Consider the following 12,353-nt stretch of genomic DNA (forward strand, 5'->3'; position numbering starts at 1 on the left):
GCTACAGATAGGTAAGTGCTTAAAAATTAAGTTAATAAAGACATCAGTCAATGCACATAATGTTAAGACAAATCAAAGAAGTTAACTTCCTCAAGATGTTCTAGTACAGAGTAATAAAGTCATTAACTTTTCCCATTATTCATAATTAAAAAAGCAAAAGATGAAAACTGACTTTCAGTAACTGAGTCCACCCCAGCAGAAATATACCTGACAATCCACGCAATTTCTCATGCTCTTGTGTGTATCTACACACAGATGTAACCCTGGCAGAAAAATCTCTAAAACCATATAACTGTATAACTTAGCACATTAGAAACTGCAGTCAAAGTAGCAAGCACCTTGGTGTCACTTTTGAAACTCAGAGACCAAGTAAGTCAACATTTCCTACAAGCCTGAGTCTGATCATCTCTAAACAATTAAGAATCATTACTGAGCCCGAGCTATAACTCAGTTGGTAGAGTGGTTGCCTAGCATGCACAAGGCTGTAGGTTCAATCCCTAGCACCACTAAAAAAAAAAAAAAAAAAAAAAAGGGAAATGAGAAGAATTAGTACTCAGCAAGTTATGCCAAAGCTCAAGGCATTCCTAGCTCCTCTCCTTTCCATCCTCCATTTTGACATGTAATTCTCATGTTTCTGTATCTGAAGATACTCACAGTAAGAAAGAATACCAGTCTGCAATTGGTCTCCTCCCGCCATTACCAGCTCCCAATGCAATTCAACTTCCTAAGCACACTGGGGTTGCTTAAGTTTGCTTGGTCAATTAGGGCCCTGGAAGTGGAAGAAATGGGACCACAAATACTATCTTCTTCTCCCTTCTTCCAGGGAGATTTTTCCACCCCCACAGAGAACTCAGCTCTGCTCTGTGCTGCCCTCTTCTCACTGGGCTTGCTAAACAGCACCAGGATTTCAGTCTGCGTGAGTGAGAGTACAGAGAGTCATTCACTCAACAACGTTACACTTGGTAGGTATCTCCACTGTGAGCTACGCATCGTTCCTAGGTACTGGGATTTCAATGATGACTACAGCACCATGGCTACCCTTAAGAAGCTCGTGGTCTAATATGACTCACAAGGAACAGACAACAGAAAACAAGACCCACATTTCTTCAGACCATCCTGGACATGGTCTGTTTCAGCCCCATTAATTCTTAAAGATACAAATAAGTTCGCCATATAAGTCAGCTTTCCAAAACTGTGACAAAATGCCTGAGATAATCAACTTAAAAGGAGGAAATCTTTATTGTGGCTCATAGTTTCAAAAGTTTCAGTCCATGATCATATAGCCATGTTGCTTTGGTGAGAGTGTATGACAGAGGAGGCCTGTTCACATCGTGGTGGCCAGAAAGCAAAATAGATAGAAAGAGGCTGAAGTTTCAGTATCCCCTTCAGGGACATCCCCAATGACCTAACTGCCTTCCACTAGGACTTATCTTCTGAAGGTTCCACACCACATAAAAGCTGCACAGGCTGAGGATCAAGCCTTCAACACATGGTCTTTGGGGGACCCTCTAATCCAAATTATCTTTCACCTGCTTAAAAATATTAAAAATCAAAATCTCCAGGCCCAAAAGTTATACTGGAGAATTTTATCACATATTTAAAGAATAACTAACACCAAAATTATACATCTTGTCCAGAAAACAATAAAGGACAAGATACTTCCCAGCTTACTTTATGAGACCAATACCTAAACCAGACAAAGATAGCACAAAAAAGAAAATGAATCTTTCTCATGAACAAAAATCCTCAACAAAATATTAGCAAATTAAATCTAGCAATGTATTTAAAAGAATATTATACTACAAGCATGCTGGATTTATTGAAAGCATACTTAACGGGTTCAATATTTAAAAGTTAGTCGACGTAACTCACCATATCAACAAACTCAAGAAATAAAAATCATATGATCATATAAATTGAATCACACATCTTTTAACAAAATTTAAAACTTAGTGATGAAATAGCATGCAATAAATGGAAGGGAATTTCAAAGAATATCAACCAAAACTCCCAAAATTTACATCATACTTAACGGTAAGTGACTGAGTTTGTTCTTCCTAAGATCAGGAACAAGAAAAGGCTGTCCACTCTTTTCACTCTTACTTAACACCGTATTAGCATATCTAGCCAGGTATATAAAACAAGAAAAAGAAATAAACAGCTACAAATTATATAGGGAAAAATACAATTTATCTATTTACAGATATGCTCATCTACATACAATTCCAAGGAAGCTACCAAAAAAAAGAACTCACTCCCATACTGAAGTGAGTTCAGTAAGGTCACTGGAAATAAGATTCACACACAAAATCAATTGTATTAAATATACAACAAACAAGTGAAAACTTAAATAAAAGAACCACACCATTTACAAACACTCCAATGAAAACAAAATATGTATAAATCTAAGAATGCACATACAGGCCTTATACACCTAAAAAAATGCAAAATCCTGATGAAACACATCAAATAAAACCTAAATAATTGGAGAGACATTTATGTTCACAGATTGGAAGACACAACATGATGAAGATATTAATCTTCCCAAACTGATCTATAGGCATAATGCAATTGCTAACAAGATCTCAGTAAGCTTTTATTTTTTTTTTTTGCAAACATGGACAACTTTATTCTAAAATTTATATTAAAAGGGAAAGGCCCTAGAGCAGCAAAAAATATCTTGAAAGAGAATAATGGGATAAATTATTTTCTCCATGTTAAGACTTATAATTTAGTTACAGTAATCAAGACAGTATGGAAAGAATAGACATATTGATCAATGGTACAGAACAGAGAATGGGCTCACACAAATATAAACAGCTATTTTTATTAATTTATTTTTAATGTGTTTTAATTACATACACATGACAGTACAATGATCTTGACATACATGAATCAGATGAGGTATAATTTCTCATTTTTCTTTCCTTTTTTTTTTAGAGAGAGAGAGAATTTTTTAGTATTTATATTTTAGCTTTCGGTGGACACAACATCTTTATTTTTTTTATTTTTATGTGGTGCTGAGGATCGAACCCAGCACCCTACGCATGCCAGGTGAGTGTGCTACCACTTGAGCCACATCCCCAGCCCAAATTTCCCATTGTTCTGAGTGTACAGGTTGCTGAATTACATTGGTCATGCAGTCACGTATATACATACAGCAATAATAATGTCTATTTTATTCTGCTGTCCTTCCTTTCTCCCCTTCCCCTCCCCTCCCCTCCCATCACTTCTCTCTACCCAATCTGATGTGACACAATTCTTTTTTTTCTTTTTCCTCACTTCGTCATACATGTATTCTGTATAACGATGAGGGTCTCCTTCCATCTTCCGTGCAGTTCCCCTTCTCCCTCCCTTTCCCTCCCACCTCTCTTCCCTATTTAGTGATAATCTTCTTCCCATGCTCTTCCTCCCTAACCCATTTTGAGTCACCCCCTTATATCAGAGAAGACATTTGGCATTTGTTTTTTAGGGATTGGCTAACTTCACTTAGCATAATCTGCTCTAATGCCATCCATTTCCCTGCAAATGTCATGATCTTGTTATTTTTTAGTAAAAAAATAACAGTTATTTTTTTGACAAAGATGTGAAAGCAATTCAATGAAGTAGGGATAACCTTTTCAACAAATGGTGCTGGAGCAATTAGATATTCAATAAGCAAAAACAAAGACCTAAATCTCACACTACATACAAACATTAACTTGAAATGAGCCATCAACTTAATTGCAAAATGTAAAGCTGGGGATATAGCTCAGTTGGCAGAGTGCTTGTCTCACATGCACAAGGCCCCAGCACCATTAAACAAAACAAAACAAAACAAAACAGTAAAGCTAGAAACTTATGAGTTTTCTAGAAAAATTCCTGGTAATAGATTTTTTTAAAAAAAATAATGATTAGAGAAAATATTTGCACACAGGCGAGGATAAACATGATCATTTTTGGTAGGGGGATGGTGGGGATTGAACCCAGGGTCTTGCACATACTAAGCATGTGCTCTATCCCTGAACTACACTCCAGCACCTGGTTAGACACAGTCCTGACGGTGTCTGCCAGGGACATGGGAGGGGGAGGTGGCAGCCATGTCCCAGACACTTGCCACCCAGGTCCAAATAGGACAAAGGAGGTTTTTATGTGGTGTTTAATGCAATGATGAACAGACAAAGCACTTTATTTAGGGTTCTAAGCAGAAAATTCAAAAACATAAGTTTTAAATTTTAATTTTTTGTTACAGTATCATGAGAAAGCCAGATCATGGTACACTTACTTGTACTTTTTTAAAAAGTTATACTTTTTGCATTCATAATAAAAATATAGGATGGTATGGTGAAATAGTAATGATACTTTGAGTGCTTTGAACTTCTAAAAATCTTAACATTCGCTACTGAAGGTGAGAGGGGAGCCATCCAGAGTGCTGTCTGGTCCCTGTCACATTTCCCAGCCTGGCTCCATTAAATACTTATTCCACAGAGGATGAGAATATGTGCTCTGGTTTACAGCAATGTAAGGACAGAAAAGAAAAGTTATACAAGTCTCTCCCAAACCTACCTACCAGAGCTAGATATCCAACATGAATCTTGAACTGTGTTTTTAATATCTAGGCACTTCTAGATATTCACTCAAAATAACTGAAAATATGTAGTCAAAAAATTTGCATAAGATTTTTCATAGAAGAATAATGTATAGTAGACTAAAAGTGGACACAACCAAAACTTCCATCAATTCATGAGAGAATGTGGTATGTTCCTGTAATGGAATATTATTTGGCCATAAAAGGGCTGCAGGACTTGAAAGCGTGATGCTAAGAAGCCAGACACAAAGGCCACATATTATAGGATTCCATTTATATATAACATCCTCAACGGACAAACCACAGAGGCAAAAAGCAGATTCGTGGCTGCCAGGAGATAGAGGAAAAGAGAACTAGGGTGTGGCTGCTAATGAATATGAGGTTTCTTTGGGGATGATGGAACTGTTCTGGAATTAGGTAGTGGTGATGGGTGCTCCAATTTGTAAATTACTTAAAACCACAGAATCACAAACTTTAAAAGGGTGAATCCTGTGATATGTGAATCATGTCAAATCTGTTATTTGTTTGTTTTGGTACCAGGGATTGAACCCAGGGGTGCTTAACCACTGAGCTCTATCCCCAGCCCTTGTTTATATTTTATTTAGAGACAGAATCTTACTGATTTGCTTAGGGCCTCACTAGGTTGCTAAAGCTGACATTGAACTTGGAGATCCTCCTGCCTCAGCCTCCTGAGCCACTGGGACTACAGGCCCAGTTCAAGTCTGTTATTTTTTAAAAGACCAGGTATCCCAAGGCTTAAAATCACAAAGTATATGACACTTGAGACTCAGAGCCAAGTTTGTTGACTCTAACATGGTCGTGACTACCCACTCTTCTCCTGGACCTCTACCTTTTTCATATTAGAGACTTTCTGGGGAATATTATCATTTCACCACTGTCAAACCAACAAATCTTTCCCTATTCCTAAATTTTGAGTCTCTGTTCATCTTCTAACGGTGGCAACTCTGCCTGCCTGGCCTGGGGTGCCACAGAATTAACACTCACTAAATGAAACCTAGCTTCACCCTCCACAACATACACCTCCATTTAGGAATCGTCTTATTGGTAATGACTACTCCCTGGCTGGTGTCCTTTCCAATTCTCAGGCCCCTAGAGAGCAAAGATAATTAATCTACCCCAAGTTCGGTAAATGATCAAACTTTCCATGCTCAGGCTACCAGCTCTGACCATTTTCTTTGGTGATTCTTTCCTCAGCTGACATAACCCCATGAGATTTTTCTATTTCAGTTCATTACTAATAATTCCTTAAATATATACTTAAAGTACGCACACAATACGGACTAAAAGGAAAAACTAGAGACCCTGTCTCTAAAACAGTGCAGAGAGGCAATAGGGGAGGCATGGGCATGCGGTGTTCTCACACACTTATAACAGGACGAAGCTTTCTTTGAGTTGCTCACACAAAGTCATTTCCAAAACTATGACCACTTGGAAGGACAGTCATACAATCTTCAGGAAAGTATCAACCCTATAAAACCTAACTGTCCCTTAAATCACCCACCCACCACCATATTCAGGATAACTTCTAAAGTTTTCTTTCATTTAAAACCCAGAAAAATAATATTTACTCCAGGGCTGGGTGTGGTGATGCACACCTGTAATCCCAGTGTCTCAGGAGGCTGAGGCAGGAGGATCATGAGTTCAAAGCTAGCCTCAGCAACTTAGGGAGGACTTTTAGCAACTTAGCAAGAACCTGTCTCTAAATGAAATATAAAAAGGGCTGGGGATGTGGTTCAGTGGTTAAGCACCCCTGGATTCAATCCCCTGTACCAAAATAAAATAAAATATACATAAGTAATTTTATACTTAGTATTAAAAATTATTTAAAGTCATATTTGGGCAGCATGCCCAGCACAAAATTTTTGTTTATAAATGTTTAGTCACTTGAAGTATTTGAAATCTTTTCCAAAGAAAAGATGAAACTAGCCACAAACATTCTCTTCTCTGATATTCCCAAATAATGTAAATATGTGTTTTATTACTGTATGGAAACTATTCCAGCTATTACATAATGTGCTAGGTTTATTGTATTAATAGAATAATTTTTAAAAAGCATCTGTGTCTCCAACACTCATTTGTGTTCATGCCACATTTTTCTTAGCAGTTCTGTGACTAAGCACAAAAATGTATGCTTCATTCAATTCAAGGGTAAGAAAACAGGTAGAACAGAAGTGACTGGAGCGGTACCTTTTATACTGCTTTCCTTCTCCCAGCCACCTCAGAGCATCTCCCCAAGATAGCAAAAATATGTCCTTTCCTGATCAATACGTTACTAAATAAGAGGTACAGTAATGAATCATTTAATGATAGAAATATGTGCTGAGAAATTCACCATGAGATGATTTCATTGTTGTATGAACAACGTAGGATGTGCTTATACTAGCTAAGACAGCTCTGAAGTCACTAAGTGATGTTATCTTATGGGACTACTGTGGTACATACAGTCAACTGTTGACCAAAATGTCCATATAGGTAGTACGTGACTGCAGTATGTGCTCATTATGAAATAAGAATATGAAATATGGTAAAATATAAATATTATTATAAAATAAGAAAGTCCTCATATATAAAAGTAATATGTGCCCATAAAATAAGAAATTAAGATATGCTCATTCTGAACTGTGTTGAATTAGGTTAAGGGCACATTTTAGGCCTCCTATTTGCAGTCAGATACATGTGAAGAGTTCTCAGTGGTTCTGCACTGGGTAGATTGGGAAAGTCTGTGGCCACAGTGCAACTCCCAGTCCTTCCAGGAAGAACCGCTGCAGGTGAAGGGCTGAAGGAAACCTCACTCCTCTTCCACAAGCCAGTGAAAGGGATGGGCAGGAGCACCACCCATTTGATTTGGCTCCAGGGCAGCCATTGTGCTAGATGCCATGGTGGAATGACAAAGGACTGGGAGAAGGTCTCTGCTTTCCAGAGGTCTAAAATGGGTGACTGACAGAGACATTCAGTAGTCCCTCCTTAGCCTTGGTTTTGCTTCTGTCTGTATCAGTTACCTGTAGTCAACTGTGGTCTGAAAATATTAAAGGGGAAAATTCCAGAAATAAACATTTCCTAAGTTTGATATTGTGTGCTGTTCTGCATAGCATGACGAGATCTCAAACGGCAACCTACCTGGGATATTAATCATCCTGTGGTCCAGTGTATCCCCACTGTATACACTACCCTACCTCAATCATGTACATAGTAGCCATATCAGTTAACAGATCTACTCTTGAGGTACTGCAGAGCTTGTGCATAGGATCTGGTATTACCTGTGGTTTGGGGCATCCACCAGAGGTCTTGGAACATATCCCTACAGGATAAAGGGGGACTACTAGACCTAATACTTTCAGTATCAAGTAGTTTAGAATAGAGACAAAAACAAACAAACAAAAAAACCCCAGAGGAGGAAAAGGTTGAGAGAGTTATACTTCATTGGAGTCTGAAGAAGCCTGGTGAAGGAACCAAGTCGGGCAGGCCCTGGGATGCAGGAAGGGACCCCTACAGATTCAAATTAGGGAAGGAGAGAGCTTAGCAAACACAGAAGATGGTCCAGAAATCCTATTCATTCTTCTCTGTAAAGGATTAAATACAAGTCAAGTCCGTGACATTAGGAGGCATCATAAGAAGTTTTAGCTGTTTTCATAGGTAGGAAGCACGGTAAGAAATAAGGCCAACAGGAGGACAAAAATAACTGTGTCCTCTTGTTGGTGCTTCTATAGCTAACCTGTTTCAAGCCCCTGAGAAGGACAAAGATCTAACGTCTAGAGAAATGAGAATATCGGTATTTTTCTTTCACAAGAATGTGACTTTGATGGAACAGAGACACAACATAATCCTGACCGTTCACCTGAAGTACAGAACTATGCTGGCAAATCCTTGGCTTTCACTAAATATAAAAAATACAGGACACCACACCAGAATGGGGCTTCCTAGAGGCTCCCCAGCAAACTACACACACACACACACACACACACACACACACACACACACACAGACTTGTGCAGCCTAGAGATTAAGGAGCTGAACAGCCGTGGGCACTGCTATGCATTCTTCAATAAAGCAATTAATCTCTTGGTTTAAACGTCTTGTCTGTACAGTGCATGGTGATACTCTTCACTGGGGGACACTTTCACAGATAATTTGTGTCTAGCCTGATGCCTTGGCATACCGATAAAAACGAACTCTTTACAGTTAGGATGGGGGCACTAGCTTGCCTGGTAAGGGCTGTCTGGCTTTTCACTTAGTAAAGTCTAGAACTTTTAAAGGAAGCACTGGCCAAAAGAAATCAAGGAGTGGGGAAAGGAAGAAGTCTCATCAAGGACTGAAATGTGGTTTTCCCTCCTGCCGAGAGGGCCCCTGCACTCCATAAACTAGAATGACCCCAGCCGAACTTCCAGGCTTGAAAGTATGGTGGCTTTTTAAAAGGAGTTCTTCTTTCTCAAGATCAATTGTTCAACAGAAATGAAAAGCTTGCCCTCGGAAGAGGCTCAGTCCTAAAACCTGCAGGGTAAATCATTAAAAGCAAGAATGTGCCATTTCTCCGTAGGGAGCAGGGCATGCCATGCACGCTGTGGTCTGACCACTGCCACTCTGCTGTCCCTCTATTCTAAATTAACCAGAAACCCAAGAACCTGAAAGCTGAGCTCTAGCTAACATTATTTAAATGAACTGGCTGTTAAGTGAACCTTAAACCACATGTCATTTGGTGGTGGGGCTGCCCTGGGCCAAGAGACCGTTAACACAGACAGTTCCCAGCTTACAAACCGGATTGTGTTCCAAACGTGCATTTGGAAGACAGAATGCATTTTCCCAGAGAAGCCAGGCTACAAATGGCAATTAGGGCCACAGGCCAGCTCACAAAAAAAACATGTGACCATAATAGAGCAAAACTCTGTACATTTTAGCTGAAAAAGAAAGAAAAAAGTAGAAATCATTCGTGTTTACAATACCAATAATTAAAGAGATAAAAAGTTGATATCCTTCATTTGTGCTGAACACTAGTGCTTAAGTGATAGACTATTTAATCAGAGGTGGATGGAAATGTCTATCCAGGTAGCCTGAGGGGCCAGGAAAAGCCCCGGCTACAGGAAAGAACTCTCATCACTGGAGATCAGTCCAACTTGATGGGGTTTCCGCCAATTCTAAGAGGCAAGTGTCGACTTCTGAAGACCCAACCAGTGCCAGAGAGGGGTTTGCAGTGGCGAGGGGGTGGATACTGGCTTCAGTGGGACCTGACCCCCTGAGCTGATTGATCCTGTCAATGGCAACTTTGCCCCTGGACCCAAGAATGGATAGAGTCCAGAACCTTTGGGGTCTCTTCTGAACTAGTTTCCAGAAGATCAGATAAGATCAGATAAGCACTTGTTAACTTGAGCTGCCTGGATGGTGCTGAGTTTGATATGCCCCTGTCCCCACAGAGACTGAATCTGCTCTTGTCTTCCTCTTCACAGAGGAGACTCCCCCAACCCCAGCCAATTGTCTGGATCCTCCCTTTGCCACCCTACTCCATATGTGACCAGCACTGCACCTGGGTGGGCACATTCTGAACCACCTATTTTAACTTCATGCTGAAAATCACAAATGCACATTTTGTCTGTCAATGTGTAGGAAGAAAGGGAGAGAAGGAGGGACGGAGAGAGGGAGAGAGAGAAAGAAAGAGGGAGGGGCTTTGGGTGTGGATTAGTGGTAGAGCACTTGCTTAGCATGCATGGGGCACTGGGTTCAATCCCCCCCACCACCACCCCCACACCTCACTCCCCCCACCACATAAAAATAAATAAATAACAAATTTTTTAAAAAAGGTATTGTGTCCATCTACAGCTAAAAAAATATTTTAAAAAATAAAGCCAGAAAGAAAGAAGTGGGCTGGGGATGGGGATCAGTTGTCACTTGTAGAGCAATAGCACAGAATTGCAAGATCTAAACATCAGGGGGCACCACGCACCCAGAACATGGAGGAGAAAAGCAGAGGACTCAAATAAGTGCTGAGGGTGTGAGCAGGAAGGCTGAAGGGAGTCACTGTGGAATACATAGTTTAACACTGACACACGCTCCTAAGAAATGTGCACCTAGCTTAATCCACATAAACTAAATGCATTTATGAATTCCCTTTTTTAAAAATCACAAAAAGTCTCGTGATTTTTTTCTTCAAATGGGATCATGCCCCTTGTTCATTTTTCTATTAAGCTATGCTGTTTTATTTATTTATTTATTTATTGCTCTATTTATTTATTTATTTGTTTTGCAGTGTCAAGGATGGAACCTATGGCCTTATGCATGCTAGGTGAGTGCTCTAATACTAAGTTACATCCCCAGCCCTGACTTGGGCTTTTTAAAAATTAATTTCTAGCACATATATTTGTTCTGAGCATTAATCCCTCATCATGTAGATATGTGAAAATATCTTTGGTAGACCATGGCTTGTGTCTCCTTTATTTTTTAATGGTAACTTTCTGTTGTACAGAAATTTTCAGTTTTAATATAAATTAAGTCATTAATTCCACACACACACCCCCATTTTTGTTGTTGTTGTTGTTTCTTGGTTTGTTTGTTTTGCAGTGCTGGGGATCAAACCCAGGGCCTCACACATGCTAGATAAGTGCTTTACCACTGAGCTACACCCCAGCTCTTGGTTTGTTCTTTCTGAGTGCTGTTTGACATCTCTTTTTCTATCTTGAGATCATATTCTTTTCAATCATCTTAAACCTTTGCTTTCTAGCCTCCTATTTGAAATTGGTCTGGTATAATTTTTTTTCATATGAATAAGCCAACTACTAGGAAAAAAATTCATACTTTCATTGCCAAGTAGCCATTTCTTTCATAAAAATTTCTTTCCCATAAATGCCCATCAGGGGACCCCTATTCCATGGGTCCATTTGTCCATTACTATACCAAAAATCATATTTAACCATACTATTCTTGGCCTCTTTGTTTTCCCAACACCTCTGTGACATTTACCCATTTCTTCCATTACATTAATGTAATCACCTCAGAGCTCTGCACTACAGAAGATGACAGAAGGAAGCACAGGTGACTAAAGAGATTGGTACTATACAAAAGAAAGATAGTTCATCTATTCTAGAATTGATTTGGGAAACAACAGTTATAAATTAATTAACCTTGTATATGAGTTCATTTTCTATTGCTATAACAGAATACCTGAGGCTGGGTACTTTATAAAGAAAAGTATATATATATCATAGTCTTAGAGGCTGAAAGTTCAAGATTGGGCATCCCCAACTGTTCAGCCTCTGGTGAGGGAGGGCCTCATGGTAGACAACTTCACAATGATGAGACAGGACCAGAATTTTATGGAAAAGAAACTTCTATTGCATCTGGAATATTTTATTTCTTATTTTGCTGTCTTGGAAGAATCCAGAAAAAACAAAAATTGAAGACCTCCTGGGCTGGATAAAAACATTGGTCTTTGCCATAGAAAGGCAAACCAGACACTAGGTAGGAATGCAACAAGTCCAGATGTGGAGATTCAGGGGCCAGACTACTTTTTGTAACCACAAGCTCTTACAGGAACCAGTCATGGGTCCCAGAGAACCTAACCACTTCTCACTGGGCCCCATCTCTTAAAAGATTCTACCACCTTCAACACTGCCACACTGAAAACCAAACTTCTATCTAGCACATGACCCTTTGAGGGACACACTGAACCTATAACCAAATCACAGCACCTTGACTCAGTGAACCACTGCATAAAGCTGAGCTTACTTTACAGGGAAATGAGCTGTTGGTTCTGGTTGGCTGGAATTTGATTGTAAAAGGA

Source organism: Ictidomys tridecemlineatus, chromosome 9 (assembly GCF_052094955.1).
Source record: "Ictidomys tridecemlineatus isolate mIctTri1 chromosome 9, mIctTri1.hap1, whole genome shotgun sequence".
In the NCBI taxonomy this organism is placed as follows: domain Eukaryota; kingdom Metazoa; phylum Chordata; class Mammalia; order Rodentia; family Sciuridae; genus Ictidomys; species Ictidomys tridecemlineatus.